The sequence below is a fragment of the Schistocerca serialis genome, chromosome 6 (assembly GCF_023864345.2).
Source record: "Schistocerca serialis cubense isolate TAMUIC-IGC-003099 chromosome 6, iqSchSeri2.2, whole genome shotgun sequence".
In the NCBI taxonomy this organism is placed as follows: Eukaryota; Metazoa; Arthropoda; class Insecta; order Orthoptera; family Acrididae; genus Schistocerca; species Schistocerca serialis.
In genome coordinates this window covers 537,098,744-537,115,440 of record NC_064643.1, presented here as the reverse complement: position 1 = coordinate 537,115,440, position 16,697 = coordinate 537,098,744, and the positions used below count along the sequence as shown (strand labels likewise).

The 16,697-nt window shown below is 45.5% G+C and overlaps 1 pseudogene; it reads right to left on the bottom strand.

Annotated features, from left to right (window-relative positions):
* Window positions 1-8,625: 8,625 nt before the first annotated feature.
* Window positions 8,626-8,743, bottom strand: LOC126485598 (5S ribosomal RNA; annotated as a pseudogene).
* Between the last annotated feature and the right edge of the window lie 7,954 nt (window positions 8,744-16,697).

The window sequence follows — 16,697 nt, the reverse complement described above, 5'->3', positions numbered from 1 at the left end:
CAATGCAGGCTGCTATTCTCCCATGGAGACGATCGTAGAGATGCTGGATGTAGTCCTGTGGAACGGCTTGCCATGCCATTTCCACCTGGCGCTTCAGTTGGACCAGCGTTCGTGCTGGACGTGCAGACCGCGTGAGACGACGCTTCATCCAGTCCCAAACATGCTCAATGGGGGACAGATCCGGAGATCTTGCTGGCCAGGGTAGTTGACTTACACCTTCTAGAGCACGTTGGGTGGCACGGGATACATGCGGACGTGCGTTGTCCTGTTGGAACAACAAGTTCCCTTGCCGGTCTAGGAATGGTAGAACGATGGGTTCGATGACGGTTTGGATGTACCGTGCACTATTCAGTGTCCCCTCGACGATCACCAGTGGTGTACGGCCAGTGTAGGAGATCGCTCCCCACACCATGATGCCGGGTGTTGGCCCTGTGTGCCTCGGTCGTATGCAGTCCTGATTGTGGCGCTCACCTGCACGGCGCCAAACACGCATACGACCATCATTGGCACCAAGGCAGAAGCGACTCTCATCGCTGAAGACGACACGTCTCCATTCGTCCCTCCATTCACGCCTGTCGCGACACCACTGGAGGCGGGCTGCACGATGTTGGGGCGTGAGCGGAAGACGGCCTAACGGTGTGCGGGACCGTAGCCCAGCTTCATGGAGACGGTTGCGAATGGTCCTCGCCGATACCCCAGGAGCAACAGTGTCCCTAATTTGCTGGGAAGTGGCGGTGCGGTCCCCTACGGCACTGCGTAGGATCCTACGGTCTTGGCGTGCATCCGTGCGTCGCTGCAGTCCGGTCCCAGGTCGACGGGCACGTGCACCTTCCGCCGACCACTGGCGACAACATCGATGTACTGTGGAGACCTCACGCCCCACGTGTTGAACAATTCGGCGGTGCGTCCACCCGGCCTCCCGCATGCCCACTATACGCCCTCGCTCAAAGTCCGTCAACTGCACATACGGTTCACGTCCACGCTGTCGCGGCGTGCTACCAGTGTTAAAGACTGCGATGGAGCTCCGTATGCCACGGCAAACTGGCTGACATTGACGGCGGCGGTGCACAAATGCTGCGCAGCTAGCGCCATTCGACGGCCAACACCGCGGTTCCTGGTGTGTCCGCTGTGCCGTGCATGTGATCATTGCTTGTACAGCCCTCTCGCAGTGTCCGGAGCAAGTATGGTGGGTCTGACACACCGGTGTCAATGTGTTCTTTTTTCCATTTCCAGGAGTGTATTTAGGAGAAACGTTGTTTCGACGTAACGATTGTAGTGTTCGGTAGATAATGGTATCAAACTGGCTGAAAACAGCTCTCTACCACGATTTCTCAAAAACGCTTGACAAGCACATCAAAGAGTACCAGTAATTGTGAGCTCTAAATGTGTACTGTAGTCGTACGGAAGATGGGCAGAATCAGTCCGATCATGCTTCCCTCGTGAATGGCCGGAAGTAATCGTGACAGAAATGAGTTCATGACGCCCTGCATGCAAATTGGCGCTGATCTGACACCCTATCTGGCCGATCGGCCCGTATGGCTCTACAAAGGTAACATTGCGTCCTTTCGTCAAATTCTTGTCGTCGACCTGTGCGGTGTATGTAAGCATTTCCTGTGCGGCACTGAAGGTTTCTCTCTTCACATTGTCGACTTCGGAAACTTTCATACTTATGCATTCTCCTGTCTACTACAACCCATACATTTTGCACTAATCTGCGCCTACATCTGCATCCATGCTCGACAAGCCACCTTGCAGTGTGTGGCAGAGGGTACTTTGTGTACTATAGTCAGTTTCCCGTTTTCCTGTTCCAGTCGCGTATGTTTCGCGGGAAGAAAGATTCCGGTTAAGCCTCCGTCTGGACTTTAATCTCTAATTTTACCTTAGTGGTCTTTTCGCGACATATACTTAGGGCGAAGCAATATACTGGCTGACTCTTGTAGAAATATACACTCTCGGACCTTTAACAGTAAGCCACACCTTGATGTAGAACGCCTCTGTCGCAGCGTCTGACACTAGAATTGGTTGATCCTCTCTGTGACGCTCTCACGCTTACTCAGTGTACCCATAACGAAACGCGCTGGTCTTCTTTGGATGTTCTCCTTTTCCTCTGTCAATCCTGTCTGGCGCGGATCCCACTCTAATGAGCAGTATTCAAGTATTGATCGAATGAGTGTCTTATAAGTTGTCTCCATTGTTGATGAACTACGTTTCCTTAGGAATCTTCCATTGAACGTCAGTTTGGCATCTGCCTTTCCAGCAATTAGTTTTATGTGCTCGTTCCACTTTAAATCACCCGTACGCATACCCACAGATATTTTATGGAAGTAACTGCTTCCAGTGATTTCTCTGCAATCTTGTCTATGTATATGGAATGCATCACAACTGCTTTTGTTGAGGGTCAATTGCCATTCCCTGCACCAAGCGTCGATCCCTTGCATGTCTTCATCAATTTCGCTACAGTTGTCTAGAGTCGTGACTTTTCTGTATACAATAGCATTATTCCCGAAAAGCCTCATGGAACTTCCCACGTTATCTACTAGGCCACTTATGTATATGGTGAAAAGTCGTGGTCCAGACGAGCTGAGTTTCACACAGTCGCTGTTTTCGGAAACCATGTTGTTTCCTCCAGAGAAAGTTATGGGTCACAGTTCGAGGGGCATCCAATAAGTGATGAAATACATTTTTTTCTGAAAGGAGGCTGGTTTTATTCGGGATTGCAGTACGTCATATTATTCTCCACTCTTCTGTCTACAGAAGTGTGGGGAAATGCGATAACGCCACCTTACGGGGAGGCACTGCATGCCTGTATGTTACGACTTTACTGGTCGACATCGGAGGCCATGTCTTGTTGCATCAATAACCTCCCTATCATCCAAGTACTGCTTCCCGCGGACTGCATTGTTCATTGGACCAAACAGATGGAAGGCGGAAGGTGAAAGATCCGAGCTGTAGGGTGGATGAGGAAGAACAGTCCAATGAAGATTGGTGAGTTCCTCTCGGGTGCAACGACTTGTGTGAGGCTTTGCTTTGCATGGAGAAGGAGAAGTTCGTTTTCATTTTGGTGACGACGATCACGCTGAATTCGTTTCTTTAATTCCCTGAGGGTAGCACAGTAGACTTCAGACTTCGTCGTTGCACCATGAGGGAGGATATCAAACTGAATAACCGCTTCAGAGTCCCAGAAGACTGTCGAAATGACTTCAGCGACTGAGAGTGCGGCTTTGAATCTTTCCGTTGCACGGATTGCAGTTTTGTTTCTGGTTAGAAGTGATGAACCCATGTTTCATCGCCTGTGACGATGCTGACAAATAATTGTCACGATCAGCTTCGTAACACGCAAGCAATGCCGCACAGATGGTCCTTCATTGCTCTTTGTGGTCTTCTGCCAGGTGGCGGGGTATCCCGAGAGCACAAACCTTTGAGCATCCAAACTGGTGGCCGGCCGCGGTGGTCTAGCGGTTCTGGCGCTACAGTCCGGAACCGCGGGACTGCTACGGTCGCAGGTTTAAGTAGTTCTAAGTTCTAGGGGACTGATGACCACAGATGTTAAGTCCCATAGTGCTCAGAGCCATTTTTGGGAACATTCCAGGATGGCCCACAGCAAATTCCGCGTTTTTTCAGCTGAAACTTGCCGATAAAAAATGTATTGCATTACTTATTAAATGCTCCTCGTACTTGCAGTAAGGTGCTGCTTCCTGCCAGTGCTCTGTTTCTTTTCCTAAGTGTATTACAAAATACCGGCCACCATGCTGACACCATCCAGACAGTAACCCCCCTTTGGTCGGCTTAGCAGAACACCAGCCTATAATCTCCAGGCTGGAGTATAGCCCTGTCTCCAGAAACCGGAAGACGAGCACTGGCGTTCACAATAGCGACCAGCACTTGCTTTAGGGGCGCGAACCGGGAATGGTACGTATGACCATCACCGGCTTACACTGAGGTGACAAAAGCCATGGGATACCTCCTAATATGGTATCTTACCTCCTTTTGCCTGGCGTGCTGCAGCCGATCGACGTGGCATGGACGCAACACGTCTTTGGAAGTTCCCTGCAGAATTAATGAGCCTTGCTGCCTCTACAGCCGTCCAAAAGTACGAAAATGGTGCCGTTGTATGATTTTATGCACGAACTGACTTCTCGATTAGGTCCAATAAATGTTCGATGGGATTTACGTCGGGCGATGTGAGTGACGAAATCATTCCGTCGAACTATCCAGAATGTACTTCAAAGCAATCGCTAACGGTTGTGGACTGATCGCACGTTTGGGAACAGGAAGTCCATGAATGGCTGCAAAAGGTGTCCACGTAGCCGAACATAATCATTTCCAGCCAATGAACGGTTTAGTTGGGCCAGAAGACCAATTCTATTCCGTATAAACACAGTCCACACAATTGTGGAACCACCATCAGCGTGAAACAGTGCCTCGATGACAACTTGGGTCCATGGCATGTCGGGTATGCGCCACTCTCGAGCCCTACCATCAGCTCTTGTCATCTGAAATCGAGTCTGATATGACCAGGCCGCCGTTTCCCACTCGTCTAGGGTCCAACCGATATGTTCACGAGCCCAGGAGAGGCGCTGCAGGCGATGTCGTGCTGTAAGCAAAATCACTCGCGCCTGTTCTCTGCTCCCACAGTCCATTAACGCCAAATTTCACCGCTCAGTCCTAATGGATACGTTCGTCGTTCGTCCCACTTTGATTTCCGCTGTTATTCCATGCAGTATTGCTTGTCTCTTAGCAGTGACAACTCCCTGCAAACGCCGCTGCCCTGACGTTACTTCAGTCTGGGACCGCGCTGCTGCTACGGTCGCAGGTTTGAATCTTGCCTCGCGCATGCATGTGTGTGATGTCCTTAGGTTAGTTAGGTTTAAGTAGTTCCAACTCTGGGGGACTGATGACCTCAGTTGTTAAGCCCCATGGTGCTTAGAGCCATTTGAACCATTTGAACCTGACGTTAGGCGATCACCGTCGGCCACTGCGTCGTCCGTGGTGAGAGGTAACGTCTGATACTTGGTATTCTTAACACGGTAGATCTCAAAATTCCCATGTGTCTAGCTCCAACTACCATTCAAAGTCATTCAAAGTCATAATCACGTCGGAAATCTTTTCACATGACTCATCTGAATACAAATGGTTGCTCCATCAATGCATTGCCCTTTTATACCTTGTGTACGTGACTCTACCGTCATCTGAGTAAGTGCATATCCGTATGCCATGACTTTCGTCACCTCAGTGTGCATCATCAACCCGATCCATTCCTTTTGAATCGCTCCGCGTGTGGACGGCCTAAGGCGATCAAGACTGAGAGTCGGCCTTGACCTCCTTCGAAGAACCACGACCACAGTCACCATGAATACTTTGGGGAATGTTTATGTTAAGATGGCCAGGCAAAGATTTTAATGCTTTTCCTCCGATCTAAGAGTCTTCTGCTTTAAGCGCCTTAACAGTCATATACAACCCCTCGCTCAACGAAAGGTCTGTACCCAAAGACTGCAAAGTTGCACAGGTCACACCGGTACTGAAGAAAGGCAGTAGGTGTATCCACTAAATTACAGGTCCATATCATTAACGTCGATATGCAGCAGGATTCGGGAACACATACTGTGTTCGAACATTATGAATTATCTCGAAAAGAACGGTCTTTTGACACAGAGCCAACACTGATTTAGGAAACATCGTCGTTGTGAAACAACCTAGCTCTCTACTCACACGAAGCGCTATCGACAAAGGATTTCTATTTGATTCCGATTTTCTAGATTTCCAGGAAGCTTTTGACACTGTACCTCACAAGCGACTTGTGATCGAATTGTGTTCTTACGAAATACCGTCTCAGTTATGCCATTCGCAATTTCTTGTAATAGACGTCACAATACTTAGTAACTGACGAAAGTCGACGAGTAAAACAGAAGTGATTTCTGGTGTTCCCCAAGGTAGTTTTATAGGCCCTCTGTTGTTCATTATCTATATAAACGATTTAGGAGACAATCCGAGAAGCTGTCTTAAGTTGTTTGCAGACGATGCTGTCGTTTATCTTCTAGTAAAGTCATCAGAAGATCGAAACCAGCTGCAAAACGATTTATATAATATACCTCTATGGTGTTAAAATTGGCAATTGACCGTAAATAATGAAAAATGTGCTGTCCTCAACGTGAGTGCTGAAAGGAATCCGTTGAACTTCGGTTACACGATAAATCAATCAAATCTGAAGGCCGTAAATTCAGCTAAATATCTTGTAATTACAGTTATAAGCAACTTAAATTAGAAAGAACACAGATAAAATGCTGTGAGGAAGGCGAACCAAAGACTGCGTTTTGTTGGCTGGACACTGAGAAGATGCAACAAGCCTGCTGAAGAGACTGCCTAGACTACGCTTGTACGTCTTCTTTTGGAGTACTGCTACCTGGTGTGGGATCTTTATCACATAGGATTAAAAGAGCACATCGATAAAGTTCAAACAAGAGCAGCAGTTTTGTATCATCGCGAAATAGGGGAGAGAGTGTCACTGAAATGATATAGGATTTGTGGTGGATATCATTAAAAGAAAGGCGTGTCTCGTTGACTGGGATCTTCTCACAGAATTTCAGTCATAACTTTCTCCTCCGAATGCGAAAATATTTTGTTGACGCCGACCTACACGGGGAGAAACGATCATCATAATAAAATAAGGAAAATCAGAACTCGCACGCTCTGTGCGCTGTTTAAGAGTGGAATAATGGAGAATTATTATAAAGGTTAGATTAGATTAGATTAGTTTTTCGTTCCATAGATCCGTGCTGAGGAGATCCTCGTGGATGTGGAACATGTCAATTTTTTTTAAGCTGAAATAATAATACAAATAGTTTGAATATATACAATGGATCATTTGTTTCTATTAAAAAATTCGTCAATGGAGTAGAAGGAGTTGGCCACTACTAAGTCTTTCAGGCTTCTTTTAAACTGATCTTTATTTGTAACTAAATTTTTTTATGTTTGCTGGCAAATTATTGAAGATGAGTGTTCCTGAGTAGTTGACCCCTTTTGAACTAAAGTAAGTGCTTTTAAGTCCTTGTGCAGATCATTTTTGTTCCTGGTATTGTATGTATGAACTGAGCTGTTTGTTGGAAAGAGAGATATATTATTTAGGACAAATTTCATTAAGGAGTAAATACACTGAGAGGCAGTAGTCAGTATACTCAGTTCTTTGAAAAGGTTTCTACAGCACTTCCGTGAATTTACTCCACAAATAATACTTATTACACGCTTTTGGACTCTGAAAACTTTTGTTTGACTTGAAGAGTCACCCCAAAATATTATACCATATGACATTATGGAATGAAAGTTCGATGAACCCTCTGCCAGGCACTTAAGTGTTGTTCGCAGAGTGGCCATGCAGATGCAGATGTAGATGTAAGGTTGTCTGCGACGTCGCTGTCAGGTGATCCACCATTGCATCGCAGCTGCAACTTCCTCAGCGAGCCTCAGTGTCGTTGCTGCTGCAGCAGACGGATGCACGCCGGCAACTGGTGGCGCCGGGGCTGGAGCTACAAAGGTGCGGATTTATCGACTGGCGGTAGGACCGCCACGCACGCATTCCAGTCACGCAGCTGGAGCCCGCATGAAGCGGCCTCATTAGCCGCGCAGCCGCAGACAGCCCCCATACCCACCCCCGCCCCTGCGACGCTTAGCACCCTCACACTGCCGGGACCGCCGCCGCCTCCGCTGCCGAGCACCAAGTGTGCCACGGAGAGGCGACACACAATGCCGGCTGACACAAAGTATCGCTGTTCGTCACATTACGCGTACCGGCGTACAGAATGAGGCTTTATGGCGACAGTCTCTCACGTCTCGGCCTGCTGATGCTAACAAAACGCTATACACAACGTCGCGTTTCCAGAAGTAAATTCATCTAGGGGTACGAGGAGGGAGCAGCGTGACAGACATAATATCAGATTTATGTACATGAATTGTAACAAGAAAGATATGGGACTGCTACCATTACTAAGGGTCTATCATATCGTATTAGTGCTCTGCTGCGTTTCGACCGTGAAGATGGGCCTCACGCAGAGACAAGTTTTATTAAAACCTATCAACTCACTAGGCCACCGAAGTTAAGCGCTGTCGGGCTGGGCTAGCACTTGGATGGGTGTCCAACTGGTGTGCCGAGTGCTGTTGGCAAGCAGGGTGCACTCAGCCATTGTGAGGCAAACTGAGGAGCTACTTTATTGAGAAGTAGCGGCTCCGGTGTCGTACAGTGACATACGGCCGGAAGAGCGGTGTGCTGACCACATGCCTCTCCACATCCGCATCCAGTAACGCCTCTGGACTAAGGATGACACGGCGGCCGGTCGGTACCGCTGGGCCTTCCAAGGCCTGTTCGGACGGAGAGAGAGTTTTTATCAACTCACTCCCAGTGCACAATCAGTTCGCTGCAGCCATATTCTTCAGCACTCTGTCCTCAGGCCACAAGTGGCCCATTGGGACCTACCGACCGCCGTGTCATCCTCAAGTGAAGATGCGGATAGGAGGGGCGTGTGGTCAGCACACCACTCTCCCGGTCATTATGATGGTTTTCTTTGACCGGAGCCGCTACCATTCGATAGAGCAGCTCCTCAATTGGCATCACAAGGCTGAGTGCACCCCGAAAAATGGCAACAACACATGGCGGCCCAGATGGTCACCCATCCAAGTTCCGGCCACGCCCGACAGTGCTTAACTTCGGTGACCTGACAGGAACCGGTGTATCCACTGCGGCAAGGCCGTTACGCAGCCATATTCTTCAGCTCCGGCCGAAATTATGGTGTCATGTCTGACAGACAAGAAACGAAAGTGGTGCTGTAAATTTTTGTAGTAAGCAAATGCACCATACAATAAAATGTTTCAAGACATTTCTATGTTTGCGGAATTCATCTCTAGATGTGATGGAGGCAGATCCGCCAGTGTAAAAACAGGCGGGGAGAATTGTGGTCGGTGGTTCTAATAAATCAGAGAAAGGAGGCAATTGTGAGTTCAAAAGTGCTACCAGCAGTCCAGCCAGCACAATCACTGTGCATAACGAGTTGAAAAGAATGGAGTACTACGGTGAGCAGCTCCTCATGAGTCACACATTGCGGCACTCAGTCCAAAGGCCGGTATTACACTATCAAATTTCTTTGTCAAAGATTTGATCAAAGATATGATATATTCGTCAAATTTATTTGACAAACATCTTTGATGTGATGCTAAAAGGGGTATTACACTGTCATCATATTTTTCGTCAAAGTTCAAGATGGCTGACAACAACAACTTGTTATTAACCGCAGCAGTTGCATGTACCACAATTGCACTGTGTGCACATGTGGTAGAGATGTGGGGCAAAAAAAAGGAAACGTACCTGGCTGAAGCCGTGAGCCCTACGACTAGACGATAAAAGCATTCAACAAAACTTGTTACGTGAGCTTATAGTGGAGGACGTCAAGTCATACATAAATCACTTAACAATGGATGAGCATACATTTCAGTATTTGCTCAGTGAAGTGTATCCTCATATCACAAAGCACAGTACTCACATAAGAACTGCTATTTCTACAGAAGATATGCTCACTGTAACACTCCGATTCCTTGCTACAGGAGAGGGTTACGTTCGGTTAGGTTAGGTTAGGTCTCCAATCTTCTTAATCTATTTTTGTATTCAGGGTGCCTCACGTTGTAAAGCACCTCATCAGCTTCATATATCTCTATTAATTTTGTAGTTGTCGGTACACACCAATTGTATTTACCGGCCATGTTTATAAACACACTACAGACGACAGAACACTGCAGCGATGCTAGCGCTCCACGTGGTAACATGTCACATTGCAGTGAACAGAAGACAAGCTACTTTTATGATCAAATCTACAGCAAGGCTCTAGATTTGATCAAATTTGTTTGAAGGCATACGAAATTTGACAAAATGCCGTAGTACACCATCAAACTTCTTTGACAAAAATATTTGACATATCAACTTTGACAAAGAAATTTTATAGTGTAATATCGGTCTAAGAGATTCTTGAGGCGATGTAAAGAACGAGTCCACTGGACAGAGGATGGCTGGAAACGAGGGACGAATCAAGCTTTACTCTCTGGCAATCAGCTGCAGGTGTTTGGGTTTGGCGAATGCTTGAAGAACGTTACCTATCGTCACGTGTAGTGCCAACAATGAAGTATGGAGGAGATGGTGTTACGGTGTAGAGTTTTTTTCGTGCTTAGGGTGTAATCACCCTGTCGCACGAAAACGCTAAATGGGAAAGGATATGAACACGTCTTACAGCTTTGTGTACTGCGCACGGTTCGGAAACGAGACTGCATCAGCCTGACAATGCGCCCTGTCTTAAAGCGTCATCTGTGAGGCACTGATTTGTGAACAGCGACATTGCTGAAATAGTCTGCCCTGAACAGATCACCAACCTGAACCCAATGGAATGCGTTTGGGATGAAGCAAAACGACAAGCGCTTCAGACCCCAATGTCCAAAATCATTAACTTCCCTGGTTTCAGCCGGCCGTTGTGGCCGAGCGGTTCTAGGTGCTTCAGTCCGGAACTGCACAGGTGCTACGGTCGCAGGTTCGAATCCTGCCTTGGACATGGGTGTGTGTGATGTCCTTAGGTTAGTTAGGTTTAAGTAGTTCTAAGTCTACGGAACTGATGACCTCAGACGTTAAGTCCCATAGTGCTTAGAGCCATTTCAACCATTTTGAACCCTGGTTTCGGCTGTTTGGGAAGAATAGTCTGTCATTTCTCCAGTCATTCAGACACATCACTAGAAGTGTCTCCAATAGAGTTCAAGCCGTCATAAAAGCGAAGGGTGGACACACATAAGTCAAATCTGTATGAGATCAGTAAAGTCTCTGAAATTTTCATTTCCTTTGTATAAGTACTGCACCTGAGTTTCAGGCTGAATCACTCATTTACTTTAGATGTTGAGGTGCTATTCCAGAATATGGAGAGTCTAGGAAATCCTGTTTGTGTGTAAGGGAGAATGTAATGTAGTCTGTTGCGCCAGTGAGAATTAGGGTCGAGGAGGGAGGCGTGCCAGGGTAATCCGTGAAGTTGCGTGAACGGCTGTATCAAGGTGGTTAATGCACCTGCATAGTAAGCAGCAGACCTAGGTTCTATTCCCGGCCCTGGTACAAATTTTCGCTCGTCGCTCCAATCTATATGCATAAATAAAATGATATATGTATGAGACCAGTAAACTCTCTGAAATTGTTTCATTTCATTTAAATACGTTCAGCTTGTGGTTACTGCATTCAAAGAAGGAGCCTTTACAACTCACACGCCTCTGCATTTATTACTTTTATTGGTAAAAATATTTTTGCTTCTCGTTTTCCGTGAGGCTACAAAAAACCAGACAAGAGCACATCTGAAGTAAATTTCTCCTCCAGTGAAACTGTGTTGATCGACTTTGGTTAAACTTGTCACAGCGTAAGGGCACAACTCAGGGTTAAAATCAAAATAGTCGCATAATAATACTTCGTGACTAATGAAAACACCGGACAGAAAATTAGTCGCACCGTGTGACGTCACGCTAACATCGTGTAAAGCATCGAGTCCAGCCTTGATAATGGGCTCAACTTGGAGAGGAAGAGAGTTCACAAGTTATTCTGGTATGAAATACCCAACTCAAACCTCTAATTGATTATTAGATCCTTGACAAAAATGTGTAAACGAGGCGAGTGGGACACTATTCCTTGTAGACACGATGGACAGTCTGCGTTGACACACCAACAGATTGGGCAACTTCAGTCACGGTATGGCCATGAGCACGTTCAAACACAATAACACCTTTCTGCTATTCCGTGATGTCTCGACGTCGAACACTCTTACAGTGCTGACTTCATACAACCGACTGGTCGTACACACGGCTTCCCAGCCGTAACTTACGTCTGAGGTAGAGGGTCACATGACTGCCCATAGTGGGGATCGAGAACAATGGCGATTCGCACAGGTCAAGGCACAGACGGGGATTTCACCGTTTTCAGTTCCATGCGACAGTTGCAGTACGCGCATAAACGTGCTTTGGACTTGAAGAAAGCGTGTATACCGCAACTTATGTCTCTCGCTTGCTTACGTGGTATTTGTCGATTACCATCACCATCACCATCAACGATGACAGCTCGTAAAACAGTTGAATAAAAATGCACTAAATAGTTCGCTGCGACTACATGTAATGCTCGCGCTGGCTACGACGTTCGCAAAAGGATGCTCAGAACGCTATTGAACACTCACTGGCTGTCGTAAAATGTGGAACGTGGGTGCACAAAACAAGCCTAAACTCGACCGCATCGTTCGTGGTTTCAGTTATAGCACCAGTTCTACACTACCCATACTCGACAAAGCGACCAACGAGCTCGTTTCGGAGAATAACTAATATTTTTTTCCTGTGAGCTTAGTTCCTTAGTAATGACAACAGTCTCATTTCTTCTTGTGCGAATGACGGGTTCGAATATGGATGTAGAAACTTAAGGAGGACTAACACACATTAATTAATAGTAATTATCGAATCACTTTTTTTACGACTAGGTAGTACTTTCTGATAGAAATTCTAAACTACATGCTGCTCATGAATTACAGATACCGAGCTAGATGGGCCAGTGGTAAGTCACTGAAATTTCGTTAGGAAAGACCGGGGGTCGACTCCCGGTGTAGCCTCCCACATAAGCTCTCCAGTGCTTTCCCTAAATCGTTTTTCCCATTCACAGCAATCTCTTTTTTTTTCAGAGTGGGAGACGTTAACGTACGGTAATTTTAATTAAATTTCGCAGTCAGAAGTAACAACAGGGAAAAAAATCCCGGCTACTTGAAATTCCGATGTGTGAACAGATGGGTCAAACAGGGTTATACGTAAACCTCTGGAATTTTACGAGACGACTGTGGAAAATCTTCAAGACATACAGACACACACATCAGCGTTTAGAGCATCTCTCTAAGTGTTTGACTCACACTACAGGTGCTCAATATGGCCACCGTTTGTGATGCGGCAAATGTCTATAGGTGCGTGTAGTTCCTTGACAGAAATTGTCTGGACACGTCGGCAACCCGCCTTGCAAATCTGTTCATTTGGTTGCCTACCTGCAGGCGAGATCTAATGCGATGTGGTAACACAGAGCAGTTTGTAAACAATGAAACATGAAGACAGCACAACCTTCAAGTGCGGTCTGTAATTCTGCAAACCATTAGCAAGCTTCTGTTTATCTGTGGGACAAAGATACAAAGGCAGTAGCATGTAGCAAATTCCCGCTGGTTCTCTAATAACCTATTGTAAGACATCTACGTCACAATAGCAGCGAAGGAGCTAAGCAAAATAGTACCACTGTTTCTCTAAAAGGCACAGGCTCAGTTTTCTCCCCCATTTGTGTCCAACCCGAGACTGTGTTCATCTCTAATAGCTTCGTCGTCGATGAGAACTTAAATCCTGACCTTCAGTTCATTGTGAACACCACTTGATAGCTGCCGAGGGCGAGGTTTACGCTTTGGACAAGAAGACTGAACCTGTGGTATTTAAGGGACTAGAACAATTTAGCTGCAATACAATAATAATGGAAAATAAATTAATTAAACCGGTACATTCACTCAACTTCTTAGAACACTCTTTATCTTTTCAGTCAGAAGCTTACATTGGAAACAAAATAAGAAGATTCAGTTCATGGTATATTTTCAGTAATTTTAAAAATAGAGGCGATGGTTAATTCCTGCAAATGCCTGGTTACGGTTGCGATGCTGCACTGAAGTGAGGTATGGGTTTACACGAAAAAGAAATGAGTTTTTTGAGGAGACTAGAAATTTATACGAAAACAGAGAGGATGAGAAACATAAAAATAAGAACTGAGTCACACATACACACACAAACAATAAGAGGTTACTAGTTGTCGCTGTTGTTGCCTTCAGGTCTTCAATCCTGAAATCTGTGTAATTGGTTGTTAAGCTACAAATATTTTATTTTTGTATATATATTGTATCATGGAAGCATTTTTACTTAAAATTCTTACACGTATGCGATTATGGTTTAGCACTCACATTTTATTTCTCCCTGCGCTAGGGAGCGCAGTGAACTTTGGCCGCCTACAGAGAAGGTGCTTCTTGCTCATGGAGTGAACGAAAACATAAAGGACATTGCTAACTCAACTCAAAGGAAAATGCGAATAGTGTGCGTGTTCATGTATTTCAAGTGGACTTTGGGTATACGTAGAGATCTTTCCATGAAATCACGTAATCGATTAAGTGTTAATCATAGTCTGTTTAGTTTAAAGTTTCCTTTTTCATCATAGTATGTTTGACATACCGTAGCAAGCGAGGAGCTGGGAATACTAAGGTACCAAACCACAAAACACCGTCTTCAGTGAAAATTTTAAATTTCTTTTTTTTCCCTTTTAAACACATGAGCTCTAACAATTCCAATTACACGTAAGAAAGAAGCCGAATAATTTAGTAATTCGAAAATGAGAAACTTTCAGTTGATATTTGGAAGCACTTTAATAATTCCAATTAAATGTAAGGAAACTAGGAAGAATTAATTATAGAAAATTGAGACACTTTCTGTGGATATTTGACAGCACTAGATAGAGTGGACATTCCATCAAAATGACTTGAAACATACAGAATAAAAACCAGGCGTTACAACGAGGCTGAACTGAAAAGTAATGCCTCAGAATTTTTAATGAAAATTCTTAAAGCTTCTTAAATAAAACAAGCGTTATTAACATTCTCCATCTTAATCCATCGTGTCTCCACTAAGAAGCACAGATTTGGATCTCTGCACATTGAGAGAGGAATGATGCCGTTCCTAGTGGCGAAATCAGCACTTTCGAAACTAATGGTGAGACTGTTCACTGATGCTTTGCCAGCAGTGTCTCAAAACGCTATCCAGCGAAGTGTGTCCCACCGACACCTCCTAAGTGTGTCTCTCAAAATCACTGTCTAACCAAGTGTGTCCTACTGACGCCCGCCAGTGTGTTCCCTCATCGCAAAGAACCTAGTTTAGAGCAAACCTCACCTCATTACCGGGAACTCTCCTTGCAGCCAATCATCGCCCCCTTTTATAAACGAAATAACTCCTACTCTATGCGTCATAAAGCTGTTAGCGTGAACTCTCCTTGCAACCAATCACCGCCTCCTTTTATAAACCGAATACCTCCCACTCTATGCGCCAAGAAAGCAGTCAGCCAACCGCTTCCAACTCACACTCAGTTCGGTAGAAACTTCTAGAACAAATTGCGATCACTCCTCCGTCTGCAATTCAGCCAACCAGGTACGTTTCTGTGTCTTCTGACAGGTATACGCCTTAGCAGAGAATTTCTGCAATCATTAGCCTGCATCTGCGGTAAGCATTCAACGTGCATTCCTCGTATTAGAATAGGCTGGTCGCGGCTCTTGTAGGACGCTATCTCTACAAACTTACGCTTTCAGCATCGTATCGCCCCACCTCCTTAGCGACCACATGACTGTAGTGAGAAGCCCCTTTCCACCGGCCTCACGACGTGGTGGCAGTCTTGGGCACTAAACGCGCGGCGTTCTCTTTACAGACTCATAACACTGCCCTCGCTGCAGCCCTTGTTCCATGTCGATCATGGAGCCACGAAGGCACACATTCGCCCTGCTGTCAGAGCCAGCGTGAAGTTGCACTCAAAGCATACATATCTACAGAAATGTTAGTATGAGGCTACCGAGTATCGACCAATAAATGATGAATAATTGGATACACCACCTAAAAATGTGACCCCATACTTGATACATGAAATATTAATTGTAAAAATTATTCATGTATGGCGCCAAAATCTTGGCACCTTACAACCTGCTTGTCACAATTCTGCATGTCACTTTAGATAGTTTACCATACAGCCTTGTTATGCATTTTACTTGACCTGGATGGTGGTTAGTGGTTTGCTGAAGGATCACAGAGACTGTAAAAGGTAGCAGCAGAGTGAGATTTTGCGATGGGGAGGGCAGGTTGGTGGATTGCATGGTGGTGGGGGCACTTTCGTGATACACACACACACACACACACACACATATATATATATATATATATATATATATATATATATATATATATATATATATACAGGGTTATTACAAATGATTGAAGCGATTTCACAGTTCTACAATAAATTTATTATTTGAGATATTTTCACAATGCTTTGCACACACATACAAAAACTCAAAAATTTTTTTAGGCATTCACAAATGTTCGGTATGTGCCCCTTTAGTGATTCGGCAGACATCAAGCCGATAATCAAGTTCCTCCCACACTCGGCGCAGCATGTCCCCATCAATGAGTTCGAAAGCATCGTTGATGCGAGCTCGCAGTTCTGGCACGTTTCTTGGTAGAGGAGGTTTAAACACTGAATCTTTCACATAACCCCACAGAAAGAAATCGCATGGGGTTAAGTCGGGAGAGCGTGGAGGCCATGACATGAATTGCTGGTCATGATCTCCACCACGACCGATCCACCGGTTTTCCAATCTTCTGTTTAAGAAATGCCGAACATCATGATGGAAGTGCGGTGGAGCACCATCCTGTTGAAAGATGAAGTCGGCGCTGTCGGTCTCCAGTTGTGGCATGAGCCAATTTTCCAGCATGTCCAGATACACGTGTCCTGTAACGCTTTTTTCGCAGAAGAAAAAGGGGCCGTAAACTTTAAACCGTGAGATTGCACAAAACACGTTAACTTTTGGTGAATTGCGAATTTGCTGCACGAATGCGTG